The sequence below is a fragment of the Chiloscyllium punctatum genome, chromosome 33, assembly GCF_047496795.1.
Source record: "Chiloscyllium punctatum isolate Juve2018m chromosome 33, sChiPun1.3, whole genome shotgun sequence".
In the NCBI taxonomy this organism is placed as follows: domain Eukaryota; kingdom Metazoa; phylum Chordata; class Chondrichthyes; order Orectolobiformes; family Hemiscylliidae; genus Chiloscyllium; species Chiloscyllium punctatum.
The window spans coordinates 75,357,666-75,379,412 of NC_092771.1; the positions used below are offsets into that span (position 1 = coordinate 75,357,666).

The window sequence follows — 21,747 nt, forward strand, 5'->3', positions numbered from 1 at the left end:
AGACTAAGTCTGTCTGTCATAGACAGTATGGCTGCCTCATGGAATTTGAAGCACCGTAATGGGCCCATGCATGTCATGTTAGTCAAGGATAATATAACGGTGGCTGAGAGAACATTTGATGAGGACTTGTCTACTGAATTAGTGTGGGCTGAGGTTAGAAACAAGAGAGGGGAGGTCACACTGCTTGGATTTTTTATAGGCCACCACAGAGTTCCAGGGAGGGGGAAGAGAGGATTAGCAAAATTACTCTGGGGAGGAGTGAAAGTAACATGGTGGTCATTATGGGGACTTTATCTTCCCAAACATTGACTGGAAATTCTATAATTCTAGTATGTCGGATGGATCAGTTTTTGTCCAATGTGTACAGGTGGGTTTCCTGACACAGTATGTCAAAGGGCTGACAAGAGGGGAGGCCACATTGGATCTGGTGCTTGGTCATGAACCGGACTAGGTGTTTGATTTAGTTGTAGGTGAGCACTTTGGAGAGAGTGATCATAATTCAGTTATGTTTAGTTTAGCGATGAAAAGGGCACACCTGTATATGCCACAGGTGAAGACTTATCGATGGGGCAGTGGCAATTATAATGCAATTCAGCAAGAATTAGGATGCATAGGATGGAGTAGTGAAATGCAGTGGATGCAGACAATGGAAATGTGGAGCTGGTTTAAGGAACAGACATTGCGTGTCCTTGATAGGTATGTCCCTGTCAGGCAGGGAGGAAGTGATAAGGTAAGGAAACTGTGGTTTACCACAGAAATTGCATCTCTTGTTAAGAAGAAGTAGGAGGCTTATGTTTTGATGAGGCAAATGGTACAGATGAGGCGATGGAGACTTACAGATCAGCTAGGAAGGCTTTAAAGAGGGTTAAGAAGAACAAAGAGAGGACACGAGCAGTCTTTAGCGAATAGAATAAAGGAGAACCCTTCAGCTTTCTATAGGTATGTGAGGAATAAAGGATAGGGTAGGAATCGGGCCAATCAAAGACAGAAGTGGCAAGTTGAGTGTGGACACTGGAAATTGGAGAAGTGCGAAATGAATATTTCTCATTCGTTTTCACTCAGGAAAATTAGAATATTGTAGATAATAATGAGGTAGAAGATGTTAGACTAGAAAGAATAGAGGTTAGTTTCGAACAGGTGTTATCAATTCTAGAAGGATTGAATGTAGACAAGTCCCCTGGGCTAGATGGGATTTATCCGTAGATTGTCTGGGAAGCTAGGGAGAAGATTATCAAAGCCAAAGTCTTTGCTTTGAGCTGTCATTGCCTACAAGTTCAGTACCAGAGGACTGGATGATTGCAAATGTTATGCCCTTGATCAAGAAGGGAAGTAGAGATGACCCAGGTAATTACATACCAGTGACCCTTACTTCTGTTGTAGGAAATGTTTTGGAAAGGATTATAAGAGACACTATTTGTAATCATCTGGCAAACAACAATATGATTTCAAATCGTCAATATGGTTTTGTCAAGGGCAGGTCGTGTCTCACAAATCTCATTGAGTTTTTTGAGATGGTGACCAAGCATATAGATGAAGGTAGGGCAGTTGACGTGGTATACATGGACTTCAGTAAAGCCTTTAATAAGGTTCCACATGGTAGGCTGTTAGAGAAAATGCAGTGACATGGAATTGAGTGTGATTTAGCAGTTTGGATTAGAAACTGGTTTTCTGAAAGGCGGCAGCGAGTGGTGGATGATGGAAAATAATCAGCCTCCAGTGCGGTTATTAGTGGTGTGCCACAAGGGTCTGTTTTGGGATCACTGCTGTTTGTCATTTTTATAAAGGTGTTAGACGCAGGCATAGGGGATGGATTAGTAAATTTGCAGACGACACCAAAGTCAGTGTGGAGTAGTGGACAGTGTGGAAGAATGTTACAGGTTGCAGGAGGACTTTGATAAACTGCAGAATTGGGCTGAATGTAGCAAATGGAGTTCAATGCAGCTAAATGTAAGGTGATGCACTTTGTGAAGGATAACAGGAAGGCAGAGTACTGGGTCAATGGAAAGATTCTTGGTCGTGTAGATGTGCAGAAGGATGTTGGAGGCCATGTACATAGATGCCTGAAAGTTGCCACCAGGTGTACACTACTGTTAAGGCGGCATACAGTGTGTTAGATTTCATTTGGAGATGGATTGAGTTCTGGAGCCGCAATATCATGCTGCAACTATCCAAAACACTGGTGTAGCCATATTTGGAATATTGTGTGCAGTTCTGGTGCCCATATTTCTGGAAGGATGTGGAAGCATGGGAAAAGGCGCAGAGGATATTTACCAGGATGTTGTGTGGTCTGGAGAGAAGGTCTTATGAGGAAAGGTTGAGAGACTTGAACGTGTTCTCAGCGGCAAGAAGAAGGCGAAGAGAGGATTTGATAGAGACATACAAGATGATCGGAGGCTTAGATAGGGTAGACAGTGAAATTCTTTTTCCTAGGATTATGACATTAGTGTGTATAAGGGGGCATATCTCCAAATCGAGGGGCGATAGATTTAAGACAGATGACAGAGGCAGGTTCTTTACTCAGAGTGGTTAGGACATGGAATCCACTACCTACTAATGTAGTTAACTCAGCCACGTTAGTGAGATTTAAACAATCCTTTAGATAAGCACATGGGTGATTTCAGGATAGTGTAGGGGGATGAGCTGAGAATAGTTCATAGGTTGGCGCAACATCAAGGACCAAAGGGCCTATTCTGCACTGTATTGTTCTCTGACTATTGTGCTACAAGAGATTTTTACTGTCTTAAACAGAGTGATGGATCTTGTATTGTGGGCTTACGAAGTGTCACTGATCTCTACCAAACATGTACGAGGTAGAGAATGCTGCCTGACCTGCTGCGCTTTTCCAGCAACACATTTTTCAGCTCTGATCTCCAGCATCTGCAGTCCTCACTTTCTCCATGTACGAAGTAGAGCCACGACAATAATAAGAGGCTGCAACAGGAGGGGGACAGGTAGCTCCATACAAAACCCGACTCCTTCTCAACAGTGTTCACCACAAAAACTGAGCGCCTTCCAGAAAAGCACCTCTATAGCCCACAACATTTTGCCCCCACAATCGTGGTATCTGGCTGTGCACTAAGAGGCGTGCAAGAGTCTGTACTGGGACCCTGATACGCTTGGTAAAGAGTCAAATAATCTGAGCATTGAGAGCCCCACCACATTGCATGCATTTTCTATTGTTTTCTCTCTGTTCCTGACTTCCCTTGTTTTTCTTAATGAACCTGGTAAAAGTTGTTATTACACAAGCTGTGAATTGAACCCAGGCCCCTCGGTCCAAGATTCGGGATATTTTCACCGCGTCACAAAACATCGACTCGAACTTCCTTTGTCCCTTGCCTGCTAAGTCACGCCTGAATCAACTCTGCAATTGGGAGGAAGGGGCGGAACAGGAAGACCGAGTAGCGGCCGGTCCTCCAACCAGAGTGAGTGAGGAGCGGGGCCAAAGCATTCTCGGGAGTGAACGCTTCAAGATTGGTCAGAGAGCAAACTATTTTGCAGGATTGATCATTCTCACTACATAGTGGAGCATTAAACCTCTCTTATAAATCAATGTGAGATTTTAAGAAATACTGTAGTTGAAATGTAAATCTGATAACGTACATATTTCCAATCGATTTACATAACTCGAGTAAGAAACTTCTTTTCAAGCTCCCAGAACGACTGGTAATTTGCATACCTGGCCGTTATGGTTGATTTGGACCGGACAATCTATTTGACTGTTAGACATCTCTATGACTGTACCTCGACAAAACAATTGTTAATGAATAATATTTTACCCATCAGTCTGTGCAGTTATGAATATTCTCTCTCAATTCAATGATAACCTCAGACGCAGGCGTGGTTTGGTTTCAATACAGAGCATGCGCAGTGTCACATTGGTCAGGACAGAGAGAAATGGAGCTGCTTTCTCCGGCAGCGGCTGCGATCGGCTCCAGAGAGCGGCGCTCAGAGCCGGTGTGTGGGAGCATCGCCGGGAGAAAGGAGCGGAGAGAATTCACAAGTCCCGGATAAAGGTTAAAAAAATCGAAAAAGTCCCTCCAGGCCCGGGTAAAGAGGTGGCGGTCTCTGATCAGGGAAGTGGTCCAGGGTCACGGCCGCCATTTGTTTGAGGGAAGAGTGAGGATGGTCAGGGCCGCCATCTTGAGAAGGTCAAGGTGCAGGAGGGCGGGGCTCTCGGGGTCTGTAGAACAATCAGAGGAAAGGGAAGCCCCATTGTTATTGATTAATTCCACGAACACAGCGTCACTGGGCGATCCTGCAGGAATATCCTCTCTCAGTCCTGCTGTGATGTTTCACCCCATCAGAACCAGCAGCTCTCCTCCTCTCTCAGCTCCCCTTCTGTCCTTCCTGCAGCATCTGTCCCCTGGAACATTGAGCTGCCTGTCCTGTCCCTCCCTCAGCTGTTGTTCTGTAATACCTGTGATACCCCAGACCCATCTTCGATTACTTCACTAAAGACAGGAATGTACCCGATGGATTTTTCTTAACATCAGCAATTGTTTAATACTCACTTACCTGTTTTTAATTAAATCTTTTTTGAAGCATTTCATTCACATTCAATCATTTGCAATGGCGGGATTTAAAACTGTCCAGAGAACTTTTGCTGAGTTTCTGGATAAATTGCTTCACAATAATGCCCCTAGGCCATAACTTCGTCTGCTCACAGGTTGCACATCCCAGTACAACATGAATCAAAACCCTTTCTTTGTGCACAATTATTTGATGCTGAACTCTGGTGATGTCACTCAGTATCTCTCCTTGTGCGGTCCCTCACTGTGTGGGTCTAATTGCTGCCTCTGTCAGCGTCTCTCACTCTTGCAGCTACTCCAGATCCTGAGCCAACAGAATTCTCCACTCCAGAGAGATGAGGCAGTACAGGCCAGGAATGGAGACTGGGATTTTCCAGATCTCTGTGGGGCTCAGTGCCATTTTACATGTGTAACCCTCACAAGCATCAGTCTAATTTCCCATTCTGTCTATTTCTGTGTCTTCTACAGGTACTTGAAGGAGTTATTGACTCAATAGACCTGCCAACTGCTGGTTGGGAAGATGTTTGGTCAGCCAGAGAGAAAAAGGTCAGGGAGGTCAGGAGCCTTATATAAATCCTGCCACCAGGTAAGATTACACACAGTGCACAGAGCAAAGAGCAATGAGAGGGCTCCAAACATCAGCTAACAGGCCATGACATCGATATAGTGCTGGAGGGGGAGCAGACTCGCCTCAGGCTCAATCACCACTTCTACTTTAAGTTTTATTGTACTGAGATCGCATCGGGAGTTCCCAGTTTTCAATCCAGGCGTGTGCTGTTTTGTTGAGCACCAGGACAACAGAGGGGAAAACAGGCCTGCAATGAGAGAGTGGTAATGCTGCCTGGGATCTTTCTGTTAACTATTCCCTCTCCAACATTGTATCTATGGCTCATCTTGTGGACCAGTGTCTTCAATCATTCTAACTCCTATAACAGTTCCTATCTCTGTCTTCTCCTCCCCTCTCACCAATTATTTCACATATTTGAAACCTCCAGTCCAGATGACCATCCGTATCGCTGTAACTTGCTTCAGTCTCTACAACATGCCTTGTCTCGATAGTCTCCTCCTCCAACAACTGGAGACATAGGGTCTGTTTCTGTGCTGCATTACTCTTTGTTTGATGTTTCCTAAATGGAATGAGTTGCATTTGCCTGTGTTTGGCCCATATCCCTTCCAATCTTCTCCTCTCCATGTACCTGACCAAGTGTCATTTCCATGTTGTAATTGTACTTGATTTCACCATTTCCTCTGGCAGTCCGCTCCATCTATGCACCATCCTCTGTGGAAAATGTTGCCCCTCAGCTCCCTCTTTAAATCCTTGCTCTCTCACCACATGTTTATGGCTCTCGATTTGGACTCACCTACCCTTCGCAATGCACCTTACTTAAGCCCTACATTGTTTCATACACCTTTATAAGGTCACCCCGTGGCCTCCTCTGCCCAGGAGAAATATTGACGACAATGTTACAAATATCTCCAACTCATGTACTCAATGTTCTGGCCACTGATGACAAGTGTGCCAAATGCTGCTTTCCCCTCCCTGTCCCCCTGTGATGCCACTTCCAAGGAACAATGTAACTGCACCCCTTGATCTCCCTCTGTTTGACAACACTGCGCAGGTCCCTACCATTAACTGTTTTAATCCTCCCTGGTTTGTCTGAACTAAATCGAACGCCTGAATTAAATTTCATCTTTCATTCCTTGGCCCACTGGCCCAGTTGATTAACATCCCCTTCGATAACTATATTCCCTGCCCACTCTTCCACTAATCTTGGTATCCACAAACATACTAACAGGGACTCCTATATTTTCACTCAGATTGTTTATGTAAGTGGTGCACAACAGTGGCCCCAGCACCAATCCTTACAGCACACTGCTGGTCAGAGGCCCCAGTCTGAACAACAACCCTCTCCCCCCACCCTCTGTCTCCCACTTTCATCCCATTTTGTATCCAGTTGGCTAGCTCTCCCTGATCCCTTGTGACTTAACCTTACTAACCAATGTATCATGCTACACCCTGACCAAGGGTTGCTGAAGCCAGAAACAACGTCTGTTGCTCTGCCTTCATCTATCTTCAAGTCAAATTTGTGAGGCATGTTTTCCTATGCACAAAGCCATACTGGCTGCCGTAATCAGTCCTTGTCATTCCAAATACCACCTACCTCTCAGAATGACCTCCAACAACTGACGCACCCTGATGTCTGGCTCATCAGTCTGTAGTTTCCTGGCTTCCTCTTGCAGCCTTTGTTAATTAATGACACAACATTATAATCATAGTCAGAGAGTCAGACCACACTGTTCGGTCAATGCTAACCATACTCGAAAACTGATCTTGTCCCACCTGCCTGTACCTTGATCCTATCCCTTCAAACCTTTCCTATTCATGTATTAATCCTAATGTCTTTTAAACATTGTAATTGTCCCCACATTCACCCCTTCCTTGGGAAGTTCAGTCCACACACAATCTACTCTCTGTGTAACAATGTGACCCTCATGACTTTTTTTTTAAATGTCTCTCCTCTTACACTTAAAAATGTAGCTTCTAGTCTTGAAACTCCCCTGTCCTTGGGAAAAAAAACCAGCTCCCATTAACTCTATCTATTCCCCTCATTATTTTATAAACTTCTACGAGGTCATCTGTCAACATTCAGGTTTCAATGAAAAAAATATCAACCTATTCAGCCTTTCTTTAGAACTGAAAACTTCCATAACCAGCCACATTCCAGTAAATCTCATCTGAACCCTTTCGAGCTTAATAATATCCTTCTGATAACTGGGCGACCTGAACTGAACACAGTATTCCAGAAGAGGACTCACCAATGGCCTGTATAATCTCAATGAGACTTCCCAACTCCTATATCCAAAGTAATGAAAGCAAGTGTGGCAAGTCCCTTTTTAACCATCCTGTCTCCATGTTGCAAACTTCAAAGAATTATGTACCTATACCTCGAGGTCCCTCTGTTCTACAACACGACTGAAGGTCCTACCATTAATTGTATAGGCCCTGCCTGTGTTTGTTGTACCAAATGCATTCCCTCGCATTATACAGATTGAACTCCATCGACAGTTTTTCAGCCATTCACGCATTTCATCAGGATCCCTTTGTAATCTCAGAAAACCTTCTTCACTGTCCACAATGCCACCCTCCAGTCTACCTGCCTATCACACATGGTACAGATATCTCTGCTAGGGGCCCTACAATTTCTTCACCAGCTTCCCATAATGTCCTGAGATACATTTAATCAGGGCCTGGGGATTTATCTACCTTTGTGGTTTAAAACCTCCAGCACCTCCTCTTCGATAATGTGGACTCATTTCAAGATATTGAGTTATAGAGATGTACAGCACGGAAACAGATCCTTCAGACCAACTCCTGCATGATGTATCTAGTCACATTTGCCAGAATTTTGCCAATATCCCTCTAAATCCTTTTTATTCATATACCCATCATATAAAATGTATTTCTATCAGCCTCCACTATTTCCACTGGCAGTTTGTTCCATAGACTCTGCCGGAACCAGTTTTCCTTTAGGTCCCTTCGAAACGTTCCTCTCGCATTTTAAAGCTATGCCCTGTCGGTTTGGAAACCCCCAGCCTGGGAAAAAGACCTTGTCTATTGACCCTATCGATGACCATCATGATTTTAAACACCTTTTATCGGTTAACTCCTCAGCCTCCCATGTTCAAGTGAAAACAGCCCCAGCTTATTCAGGCTTTTCCCTGAAGAGCAAACCCTTCAACCCTGGCAGCATCCTTGTTCATTTCTTCCGAACCTTTCATGTTCCATAACATCCTCCCGATGGCATTGAGACCAGAATTGCACACAGTATTCTAATAGTAGTTCAGACAAACACTGTTTAGTCCCCCGAGCGCCCCAGTCTTTATCCACACTAAGTTCCAAAGTGAAATATTTGTTTCGGATCCTGTAGTTGACTACATTGTTGGCTTCATTGATCATTATGGATACCTGTTTTGTCCCTCACTCTTCTTTTGCTCTTAATACACTTATAGAATCTCTTTCAATTCTCCTTAACTTTCTCTGCCGAAGCTATCTTATGTTCCGTCTTTACGTTCCTGATTTCCATCCTAAGAGTATTTCTACAGCCCCGATGCTCCTGAAGGGATTCACTTGAGTCAGCCAGTTATGTGCCCCCCTGTTTTCTTGACCAGAGCCTCGAAACTCAGCCAGTATTTCTTAATTCAGTCAGCATTGAGCTGCACACTAACAGGAACACGCTGGTGCTGAACGCTCCTTTTATCTTGATTGTAAAATATTCCTATTTGCCAGACTTGCCTTTACCTGCAAATAGCCTCCCAGATCTACTTTTAAAATTTATGTCTAATACTATCTTGCTCCATGGTATAACTTGAACTTGTGGACCAAGCCTGTCCTTTTCCATTGCTATTTTCAAACTAATACAATTGTGGTGACTTTCCAAAGTGCTCCCCCACTAACACCTCAGTCCCATTCCCGACCTTGTTTCCCAAGGGGAGGTCAGGTTTAGCCCCATTCTCCAGTTGGGCCACTTACATAATGACTGTGTACCTGTGCTGACATCTTCAGACATCCAGGGACTTGCCCACCAAGGTCCCTGTGTTCCTCAGTTCTCCAGGAGGACCTACCATTCATGACGTATACTGTTCGCTTACGAGACTCCCCACAGTGCATTACCTCACAGTGATCAGAAGTAAACACTGTCTGCCATTACTCTGCTCAGTTTATCATCTGATCGATATCAGACTGCAGCCTGAGACCATCCCCCTCACTGTGGACAACACCCTCACTTTTCATGTCATCGATAAACCTACTAATGATTCCTTCTGCTTTCATATCCGAGATATTAATCCGAGATGGTTCCTGCACAGATCCCTGTTGTACATCCACTGGACAAAGGCTTCCAATCGTAAAAACAATCCTCCACCAATTGTGGATACAATTTATCAACTTGCCTTGGATGCCATGGGCTCTTCCCTTTTGGACGAGCCGTCCATGTGGGACCTTGTCAAAGACCTTAATGAACTCCATGTAACCCACATCATCTGCATTGCCCTCATCAAAATCAGAGGACAGTCCTCAAGCAAATCCATACAGACAATTCCTAATATATTCCTGTCCTTTCGAATGTTGATTCATCATGTTCCTCAGAATTGTTCCCATTAATTTCCCTCCCCCTCCTATCAGACTATCTGCTGTGTAATTACCTGGCCTATCCCTGCTGCTCTTGATCAAAGGAATCACATTGGCGATCCTCCAGTCATTCAGCACTTCAGCTGTGGCCAGTAAAGTATTAAATATATCCGCCAGGGCCCCAGCAATCTGCCCCATGACCTCCCATAGCAGCTTGGGATATATTTTATTGTTACTGGGGATTTCTCCACCTTTTTGCCTGTGAAAATATTTAATGCCTCCTCCTCATTGATCTTAAGATGTTCCAGAACCTCACCATCCCTGGCTTCAATGTCTTTCTCCTGTGTGAATACAGATGGGAAGTATTCATTGAAGACCTCACCTTCTTCCTCTGGCTCCATGCACTGATTGCCCATTTGGTTTCTAACAGGCCCCACTGCTTCGTTGGGAATTCTCTTACTCTGACTGTACTTATTAAGTACCTTGTGGCTTATCCTTAACATTATTAGCTAAGGATATTTTGTGACCGTTGTTTGCCTGTTCATTTTTAAGGACTACAACCACCACCCCCATCCACCCCATTCCCCCTGCCCCACACACTCTAGACTTTTGAATGGCTTCGTCTGTTTTTATTGCTCTGTATTTTCTTTCTCAAACTCACAATATCACTTGATCAGTATTTGCTAAATGTGCTGTTTGAGCCATTCACTCCTCGCAAAACACATTTGCTCTGAATTCTCACTGCATCACATTTAACATCTCCCATGTTCCAAATAGAGACTCCAACAAGTGTAGTTCCTTGCAGTCGAGGCTTGCCAGTCTAATGATAACGTTGAATGACAGTGATAATCTAATGATTAATGGCCTCCCCAAGTTTAGATACTTAGCTTCTGCATTACCCTTATCTTTTTCCATAATGTCTTTGAAGCTAACAGTTATGGTCTCTGTGCTCAAAAAAGCTCCTCATCTCTGTCATCTTGTCCAGAACCTACAGCCCACCCTGTCTCTAACATTCTCGAGTCCTTACCAACCTCCCCATCTGTGCACCTTCCTCCAGCCTGGAGAGCACATGATATCACTGTAACCCTCTCCAGTCTTCACACCACTCATTCATTCTCCTATTTAAAATGGTGGGATTTGAACATGGCTGAGTTTCTGGATAAATAGCACAGCGATAATACCACCAGACCATCACTTCACCTTCTCACAGGTTTCCCATCCCTGAGCACTGACACCAGAAGCAAAATGAATCAAAACCCCTTCTTTCTACACAATGGTTTGTTATGAAATCTTCCTGCGCTCTGCTGATATCACTGAGTATCTCTCCATTTGGTATTCCTCACTGTGAGGGTTTAATTGCTGCCTCTGTCAGTGTCTCTCACTCTTCCAGCTACTCCAGATCCTGAGCCAACAGAATCCATCTCTCCAGAGAGATGAAGCAGCACAGACCAGAGATGGAGATTGGGATTTTTCAGGTCAGTATGGCAATTATTACCATTCTGCATGTGTTTCCATCACCCTAATTTCAGAGACTGTCTATTTCTCTGTCTCCTGTAGGTATTTAGGAAGTTCCCGACTCAATAGTCTTCCCAATTGCTGGGTGTCTCATCCATCACCTCATTGAAGATGGTTGGTCAGCCAGAGCGACAAAGGGCAGGGAGATCTGGAGCATTCAATAAATCCTGCAGTGAGGTAAGATCACTCACAGTGCACAGAGCAGAGAGCAATGAGATATCTCCAAACATCGGCTAACAAGACATGACACAGATACAGTGCTGGAGGGAGAGCACAGTACAGACACACCTCAGGCTCAATCACCACCCCCACTGTATGTTTTGTTGCACTGAGACAGCATCGAGAGTTCCCAGTTTTCAATCCAGGCCTGTGCTGCCTTGGTGAGCATCTGGACAACAGAGGGGAAAGCAGGCCTCCCACGAGAGGTTTGTAACCGTGACCAGTCTAAAGAGTCCTTGCTAACTCTACAACCCTCAATATTGCTAACTTCATCCAGTCTCGACAACCGAGCAGAAAGCAATGAGAAGGCTCCAAACCTCTGTTAACAAGACATGACATCGATACAGTTCTGGAGGGGGAGTACAGAATATCCCCACCTCATGCACAATCACCACCCTGGCTTTAAGTTCTGTTGTACTAAGACTTGCTACTCTCCAACGCTGCATCTACGGCATGTCTTGTGGACCAGTGTCTTCAATAATTTGTAACTCCTATAACAGATCCTACGTCTGTAACCTCCTCCTATCCCAATCGTCCCTCCACATATTTGAAATGTACTGCATTCCAGACTACCATCCCTGTCGCTGTAACTTGCTTCAGTGTCTACAACATGCCTTATCTAAGTAATCTCCTCCTCCAATCACTGGAGACAGAGTCATACAGCATGGAAACCGCTCCTTTGATTCAAATAGTCCATAATGACCAGAGACCCTGAACGATTCAAGTTTCCCTGCATTTGACCCAAATCCCTTCAAAGCTTCTCCTCTCCATGTACCTGCCCAAATGTCTTTTGCATGTTGTTATTGTACTTTGCTCTACCACTTCTTCTGGAAGCTCATTCCATACCTGCACCATCCTATGTGTGGAAAATGTTCTCCTCCAATCCCTTTTACGTCTTTCTTCGCTCCTTTCATATTTATTCCCTCTAGAACATAGAATGTGGCAGCGCAGTACAGGCTCTTTGACTCTCGATGTTGCGCCAAGCTGTGGAACAAATTTGAAGCCCAAGTAGCTGACACTATTCCATTCTCATCCATATGACTATCCAATGACTATTTAACTGCCTTTCAGGTTAGCAGATCTACTCCTGTAGCTGGCAGACCTGAGGAGAGTCAATACAGTGTGTGAATAATCCTGGGACCTGAGAATGGTCAGTACAGTGTGTGAATACTCACGTGGCCTGAGAATATCAATACTGTGTCGCCTGTGATTGCCCCAATGATGTGTGAACAATCCAGTGGCCTGAGGATGGTCAATAATGTGTGAATATCCCTGTGGCCTGAGGATAGTCAATGCTGAGTGTTAGTTATCCTTTGGCCTGAGGATTGTGAACATAAATTGTGAAAAATCCTGCGGCCTGAGAATTTCCGTACTGTGTGTAAATAATCCCGTATCCTGAGAATGGCTAATATTGTGTTTGAATGATTCTTTCCTGACGATGGTCAATACTGTGTGCGAATAATCCTGGGAACTGAGAATGCACAATACTGTCTGTGAATATTACTGTGGCCTGAGGATGGTCAATATAGCGTGTGAAAAATCCTGCGGCCTGAGAACTTCAATACTGTGTGTAAATAATCCTGTAGGCTCAGGATACTTAATACTGTGTGTGAATTAATCTTATTGAGTGAAGATGGTCAATACTGTGTTTGAATAATTCTCTCTTGAGGATGGTCAATACTGTATGTGAATAATCCTGGGAACTGAGGTTCGTCAGTACTATGTGTGAATATTATAGTGGCTGAGGACAGTCAATGCTGTTCGTGAGTAATCCTGTGGCCTGAGGAAGGTCAATACTGTGCGTGAATAATCCTGAGGCCTGAGAATATTCTATTCTGTGTGTAAATAAACCTGTGGCCTGAGGATGGTAAATACTGTGTGCTAATAATCCGGTGTCCTGAGGATGATCAATACTATTAGTGGGCAGCACATTGGCACAGTTAGCACCAGAGACCCAGGTTCAATTCCCACCTCAGGCGACTGACAGTATGGAGTTTGCACTTTCTCCCCGTGTCTGCGTGGGTTTCCTCCGGATGCTCCGGTTTCCTCTCACAGTCCAAGGATGTGCAGGTCAGGTGAATTGGCCATGCTAAATTGTTCATTGGTGTTAGGTGTAGGGGTATGGGTGGGTTGCGCTTCGGCGGGTCGGTGTGGACCTGTTGGACCGAAGGGCCTGTTTCCACACTGTAATGTAATTGAATCTAAATGTTTATGAATAATTCTTTGGCCTGAGAATATTCAATACTGTGTGGGATTAATGCTGCAGTCTGAAAATGGTCGGTACTGTGTGGGAATAATCCTGTGGCCTGAGAATATTCAACACTGTGTGGGAATAATCCTGTGGCCTGAGAATATTCAATACTGTGTGGGAATAATCCTGTGGCCTGAGAATATTCAACACTGTGTGGGAATAATCCTGTGGCCTGAGAATATTCAACACTGTGTGGGAATAATCCTGTGGCCTGAGAATATTCAACACTGTGTGGGAATAATCCTGTGGCCTGAGAATATTCAACACTGTGTGGGAATAATCCTGTGGCCAGAGGATTGGAAATACTATATGAATATTCCTGTGGCCTGAGGACAGTCAATACTGTGTGTGAATAGTCCAGTAATCTGGGAATGGGAAATAATATGTGTGAATAATCCTATATCCTGAGGATGGTCAATACTGTGTTTGAATAATTCTCTCTTGAGGATGGTCAATACTGTATGTGAATCATCCTGGGAACTGAGGTTCGTCAGTACTATGTGTGAATATTATAGTGGCTGAGGACGGTCAATGCTGTTCGTGAATAATCCTGTGGCCTGAGGATGGTCAATACTGTGTCTGACTAATCCTGTAGTCACTGAAGTGTTGTTTTTTTGATTAGCAACTGGTTGATCCTCTCCTTCATATGTCCCTCCACATTGCTGCAAACCCCTCCAGCTGCAGCAATCCGTACTGACTTTGTAACACTGTTCAGGCCCTGATGACTCTCTGTAACACTCTCAGCACATTCGTCTCTCCCTGATCCTGTCGTGTCATTAAACGCTGACAATGATTCCCCTTCCCACAGCCCTCCCCCTGCTTGCAGACCCTTTGCAATCTCTTTAAAACTTACTCCTAAAACACACTCTCACTTTAGGATTTTAAGTACTTTTTGGTGACCTTCTCCACCTCATAATCTAATATGATCCATTTTGTTCTGAGTGAGGGACCGGTGGGAATTTCTTGCTGAGGATTTGTCTGTTTCAATGAAATGTTCTTTTGTTGAGTGTTTTACTCTGTTCTTTCAAACGTTTTCCACTGTCCATTTACAGACACATATTTCAGTCTGTTGAGTCTGTTAACCTTGGTCAGTTCTACTGTCAAACTTATGTGATTGGCTATTTTTGTTTCTAGTTGTAGCTTGGCCTTTCTGTGATTCACTGAAATGCTTTAAATTAATTTAAATTGCACTTTATCGCAATTTCCCAGAGGATCTCTCCAGGTGACTTGACTCATTCACTAAGTTTCATCTCACAACTATTTACCTGAGATAGTTACATCCCTAGCCAGTTGCACAGTGTGTTATTCAAAGAAACACTGAAAAAAATCTCTTTACTCCCCTTCCAATATCACACTTATCTGTGTGATTGTCCCAGATGATGCGAATATTGAACTTTCCCAAAATTATCACAATACATTTGTTTAAAAAATTCCAATGAATTCATGTGCAATGCAGTGATGAGCAATGAAATGCTGTTCTGTGGCTAAAACTGTTCTGCTGCTTGTGTCCTTGGCAAGGACTGGCCAGAATTTGACGACTGGCTGACTCTACTTCATGATCTGAGGCCAAATGATTTCTCTGTAATGCCGTTGTTATCCATTATTGTTAGGATTGCCCATTTCGCCTGAGTTTCTGCAAGGTTGTGGATCATTGAATATTTATGTTCCATCTTTTGTTCGCCCGGAAACCATGTCTCCCTGGTGTCGAAATCTCTTTTAACTTTGGGTCACAAATCCATCGACCTTATTGATGAGACTTTGTCCATTCCAAAACAAAATTGCTCTTTCCCACAACTTTCTGTCAAAAACCGATTCACTGTTGTGCGACTTGAGTTAAACTTTGTCACATCCTGTCCCTTTCTGCTTGTCTTCAGCCACATTCCCATGCTGTTCCTATGCGTCACCTTTTCTCTTTGGATTTGGAAAGCTCCTTTCACCTGAACCCTGCATCCTCTCTGTCAGTTTAAAGCCCTGTCCATAAACCTACCAACATTATTGGCCAGGACACTGGTCCCAGCACAGTTCCAGTGGGACCATCCTAATGGATTATTTATTAAATCAGGTATGGGATGTGGGTGTCTCTGGCTGACCAGCCTTTCTTGCCCAATCCTAGCTGCCCTTGAACTGAGTAGCTTGCTCAGCCATTTCAGAGGGTAATCGAGAGGCAAACACTTTGCTGTGAGTATGTCGTGCAGACCACGAGAGGATGGGCAGATGTCTTTCTAAAAGGACAAATGTTTGGATATTTTGTACATCAGCAATGGTTTTATACTTATTTATGGATTATTATTATTTCAAAAACTATTGATTTCAAATGTCTCCATTTCAGATGGTGGGATTCAAATCGATAGAGACGGCTCAGTGGTTAGCACTGCTGCCTCACAGCACCAGGTACCCGGGTTCGATTCCAGCCATGGGCGACTGTGTGGAGTTTGTGCATTCTCCCCGTGTCTGAGCGGGTTTCCTCCACAATCCAAAGGTGTGCAGGGCAGGTGAATTGGCCATTCGAAATTGTCCATAATATTAGTTACATTAGTTAGGGGGAAAAGGTCTGTGTAAGTTACTCTTTGGAGGGTCAGTATGGACTTGTTTGGCCGAAGGGCCTGTTTCCGTACTGTAGGGATTCTGATATATTGGGCAGCAGCTGCTGTCAATCACCCAGACTCCTGTATAATCGGGAGCAAGTGCTGTAGGAGGGGAGACCAGTGCACGGGTGCAGTGCTGACCAATTGTAGGAGTATGCACAGTATAGGTCAGTGTCTGGGAAGGAGGCTGCGGGTGTGAGGGATTAATCTGTCAAAGGAGTGGGGGGATTGGTTTGGATTTCAGTTCACAGAAGAGAGAAATTGTGAGACTGAGGTTTAAAGCTTTGGGGGAAACAAGGAAACTACAGTTTAATACTACAATTGTCTTATGAATTTCCATTCTGTATTAACAGTAGTAACTTGTGTGCTCTGTTGTATGGTACTGAAAGGGTGGATTTGTGAATGAGAAATTCAAATTGAACTTCATGTTCAGATCTGATAGTTACTTGATCCGTGCCGATCTGAATATCATTGGCCTTTTCATCTGGAAGGAAAGGTGTGCATTCTGTCCGTGGGCGAATATTTCAAATCTCAATGTGACTGGGAAAGTACTGAGACACAGCCAAGTCCGTGTCAGTGTGGTGAGTGTGGAGAGAGATTTCATTTGTTTTTGAAAGTCTGGAAAATCATGGCACATTTCCCAGGAACAATGAAGCCACAACTTTGCTTTTAGAAGGACAAGTCTTTAATTAACCATACAACCAGAAAGACACAAGGATACCTGCACCATGGGAAACACTATGAAAACGGGATTGTTGTAAAGGAGTTCATTCTCGATCATGGATTGTAATCCATTGGCATTGTCACGTCGGTTCCAGCGCCGCGGGGAAATACTGGAAATATGATGAATGTAATGTAGGTTTCAGTTATTAAACTGTAAAAAGTGCAGAACAATTTACAAGGATGTTGCCAGGGCTCAGGGGTCTGAGTTACAGAGAGAGGTTGGACAAGTGAGGATTTTATGTTAAGAGCAGAGGAAACTGAGGGGGTTCTTTTCTAGAAGTGTATAAGACGATGAGAGGCATGGATAAGGTGAATGCACTCAGTCTTTTTCCCAGGAACTCAAGGATTGGACGGCTTGATTGGATCAGTTTAAGGTTAGAGGAGAAAGAATTAAAGGGAAGCTGAGGGGCAACTGTTTTACACAGAGGGTGGAATGTATATGGAATGAGCTGCCAGTGGAAGTGGTTCAGGCAGGAACACTCTCAACAGGTAAAAGGCATTTGGACAAATACATGGATAGGAAAGGGTCAGAAGCAAATGGGCCAAGTGCAGGGAAATGGGGTTAGTGTGGATGGACATTCTGGTCGGCATGGGCCAAAGGGCCTGTCTCTGCTGTAGGATTCTATAACTCTAAGTGCATTTGCTATTTCTCCCACTAACTCTGTTGGTATCCTGGGATATATTCCATCAGGGCAATGAGACTTGTGTACCTTTAACTCCATTAGCTTGTTTCTTTCATGATAATGGTTATTATCTAGGTCTTCACCCTCCTTAGTCTCCTTATCAATTACTGGCATGTTCTACGTTTCCTCCACTGTGAAGTCTGACTGCTGAACCCTGCAGGATAGGAATAACGAGGCACAGAAGTCTGAGGGGTCTTCTTTGAGTCTTTATTGATGAAACATGGCAGTAACAAAGATAGTGTACATGCAAAACACCTCCAGGCAGCATCAGGTAACTCCCCGCCTGTCCGATGTAAAGCTCCCATTCTTATACCTTTGTGGTTTGGGACTTTGAATAGAGACTGTCTCTCAGTATTCTCTCCATGGCAACAGCAGTTAGAAAGACCCCCCCCCCTCCCTGTGGCTCCCTCAATTATCTGACAGGCACTTCAGTTTCAGTGGGGCTGTCTGTCAGGATTCTGATGTGGAGGAGCCGGTATTGGGGTGGGGTGGACAAAGTTTAAAAATCACACAACAGGTTAAAATCCAACAGGTTTATTTGGAAGCACAAGCTTTTGGAATGTGCTGTGATTTTTAACTTGATCAGGATAATCTCTATGGTAACAGTTAAGTGCTTCAACAACTACAGAGGCCATATGTTCCCCACATAATAGGTTCCCCTCTAGCAGTGTAAACAGCTATTCCAGCCCTGGGGATAGCTACTCATCGCTTTTCTCCCCCAATCCCATCTCGCTTTCTGTTGATCTTTAAAGGTTTTCTAATCTCCTAGTTTCTCCTTGGTCTTTGCCAAATTTGTATGCCTTCTATTTCAGTTTGATAGACTCCCTTATTTCCTGAGCCACCCACGGCAGATTACTCCTTTTCCTACAGTCCTTCCTTTTCCCTGATATATACTTTTGCTGAGCACTTCGAAAAATTGCTTTATATTCCCCCACTGTGCGTCAACTTTCCCACCATAAAGTCTTTGTTTCCAGTCTACATTAGCCAACTCCTGCCTCATCCTATTGTCGTCTCCTTTGTTTAAGCACTGGATCTTGGGATTGGATCTAATCTTCCAGCTTTCCATCTGTGTTCTAAGTTCAACCAGACTGATCAGAAGTCTTTTATCAGATTACGAGGTGAGACGATGTTTCCTGGGTGTTTTGGTTTTCATTGTCAGAGACCTTGGCTTTGTAATAAAGTCCAGAATAGATATTCACAACAGAGTATTCTGGACGCTGTGAATGTACGACACAGTATAAAACCATAAATCACTGTCTCCCCTCAGTTTAAAATTCCAAAATCATTATCTTCTACACGCTTACTCACTACCTAAGTTTGGAATGCTAAACCACCTGACTATCCTGCTGTTTCTGAAAATCTCCTTTGGTGAAGGTGGTGATTTTTGGATTCAGCTTTCCAGTTATTACCGTAAGAAGATAAGCCCTGGACACAGGAGAGGCAATGCAGCCCTTCGAACCAGCTCCACCATTTAATACGGTGATGATTGAGCTCACCTCGGTCTCAGCTGGATTTTCACGCCTGCTCTGTCTCACCCTTCAACCCATTGCAAATTCAACATCTGTATCTCTTCATTAAATTGGGTCACTGTCCTGGCATCCACCGCATTTTCAATAGGAAATTCCACAGATTCACAACACATTGAGATAGGTACATTCTTCCTCATGAGATTAGAATAGAGTCCCTATAGTGCAGAAACAGGGTATTCATTCATCGAGTCCACACCAACCCTTTGATGAATATCCCATTCAGACCCACTCGTTCCCTGTAACATTCCATTTCCCATGGCTAATTGTCTAACCGGCACGTGCATGGACACTATCAGCAATTTAGCATAGGCAATCCACCTAACCTGCACATCTTTGGACTGTGTGAGGAAACTGGAGAACTGGACAAAACCATGTAAACATGGGGAGAATGTGTAAACTCCACACAGTCGCCTAAGGTCCCTGACACTGTGAGGCAGTAGCGCTCGCCACTGAACCACCTCTGCTTAAAACCGACTGCGCCTTATTAACCTCCCTATCCCCCAATTGGCTGAATCTATGTTCCTTACGTCAGAAATCAGGTTGTCTAATCGGATGTCTCAGTAAATCCCAGTGACAGCCCACATGTCCCATGTGTCTGAATGGGAATCCGATACACAACATCCTCCACCCCACCCTTTTCATTCACATTCCAGAGACAGGGCTCCAGTGGCTGTATGAGGACTGCAACTCCCAAATTCCGAGGCAGGGACCACACGTCGGGAAACCTGGCACTGCACAAGTACAGAATGTGGGTGAGTTTTGGAGTATGTGCTTTGGGGTAACTAGTGGAAAGTATTTCACATTCTGTGTGGAGGAGGAACGTATTTGCTTGTAGTATTGATCTGTTGGAGGGTCAAAGTGTCACCACACCCACAGGGACCAAGTTCCATTCCCAACTTGTCATAACACTGGAATCGACCAATGAGAAACAAAGAAGGATCTGACCCATTCTCCCAGACTGAAGGTTCCTCTTCTGTCCAGGATCTGCCACCTCCCTTTCTGTTTCCTTTTGTTTCATTCTGCTGTTACATTATTGACTTGCAGCAACTGAAGGGAAAGAAAGTGAACCCAGAAAGGGTGCAGAGTCTAACCAGGGACGGGAAGTGGTGGCATAGATCTGTTTATCAATAACTCGATGAGAATGTAAAGGGTGTACATTAGGGGGTAGTAGAGTCAGAATGGTGAGAGAGAGTAAGTGGGCTGGAGGGTTACAGCTTTGGGGGAAGGAAGAGGAAAAAGATATTCCCAGAGAAACTAGAATTGTCTGTTCTGAATTTCTAATCTGTACATATTCCTTTATACAGGGTGCTAGATGGTGAAGATTTGCAGACTGAAATCTCAAAATCATGTGCAGATCATGATTAAGTTAAACAACATTTTGAAGAACTAAAGATAGAGAATCACTGGGCTAAAATCCTGCAACACTCTCCCTCCCAGCATTGTCGGTCTCTCTGGGCCAAATGGACTGTGAATGGTACAAGACAGCAGCTCACGACCATCTTCTCAAGGGGAGCGAGAGATGGGGAATAAATGCTGGCTGAGACCGTGATGCCCATATCCTGGAAACGGTTTCTATCTCTAGTTGCTGAAACCCAGTTGATGTTACTGCAGGATGATGAGGGACGCTGAGTGCATCCTCCAGGAGGCAGCACCATCACATTACCCCACCGACACCCACACAGTAACACAACAACATCACTGGAACAAAAGGCAGTGAAGCCCAAGGAAGACTTAGATATAGTTCTTTGAGGTAAAATCATGAAAGGGGATTGGAACACAGCAGGAACAGGAGACTGAGCTGGATGGTCAGCTGTTTCCCATTGAATGGTGGAGCAGGATTGAAAGGCCAAATGGCCTCCTGCTGCTATCTCCCAGGTATGTAAATAGCCATGGAGCCCGGGTAGGAAGAAGTGGGCAGGGATTCTCCAGGAGATTGCACTTCCACATCAGTTTTCAGTGAGGGATGGTTTGATGGATTTTATTTAACATTTGTCTTTAACACAAGGTTTGTGAATTTGGTTTTAAAATATTGCAGCTATTTATTCCACAATAAATAAAACTAAAAGAAAAGAAATGAAACTAACAGTTTTTTAAAATTTCAAACTCCTTGTAAAACAAAATCCCGTCTATTCCCGGACACCATCACTTTCCAGTTACTCAAACTGCAGGGAAATATTCCCTCCCTGTTTGAACCTGTTGGTTTGATTTAACTGCTTTTCAGTTCTCCTTCTGTGAGCTGTGAAGTGGTTTCCCCCCCATTTCTCCTACCCAGAAGTGTTATCACACACAGCTGAGCAACCTTCCCATGTTCATCATTACACCATTTTGGGTTTTTGTTAATATATAATCACCAGCAGTGAACCACCCGTGTAACCAATTGAATATTTACAAACAAGGCCCATTACGGGCAAAGCAAACCCTTACAAATGACAGAATGGGAAGGGACCAAATCAAAGTAGAGTTAGGGGTGAGGGGACAGCAGTGGAGGTAAAGCACTGTATCCCCTGCGGTGCCCACCTCTATCTAAAGACATCGAGAACATTGATACATACCACATGCTCCTTCTCCAAGGACACCCTGCTTTA

The 21,747-nt window shown here is 44.1% G+C and overlaps 1 long non-coding RNA gene across 2 annotated transcripts; it reads left to right on the forward strand.

Moving 5' to 3' along the window:
* The first annotated feature begins 3,889 nt into the window (after positions 1 to 3,889).
* On the forward strand, positions 3,890 to 21,335 carry LOC140458576 (uncharacterized). 2 transcript variants are annotated; one of them, XR_011953591.1, is made up of 6 exons: positions 3,890 to 4,013; positions 4,998 to 5,115; positions 11,048 to 11,132; positions 11,215 to 11,349; positions 19,816 to 19,914; positions 20,467 to 21,335. It is a non-coding gene; the product is annotated as an uncharacterized lncRNA (long non-coding RNA). The 2 variants fall into 2 exon arrangements; XR_011953590.1 differs by lacking the exons at positions 19,816 to 19,914; positions 20,467 to 21,335 and adding an exon at positions 12,463 to 12,650.
* Positions 21,336 to 21,747: the final 412 nt, after the last annotated feature.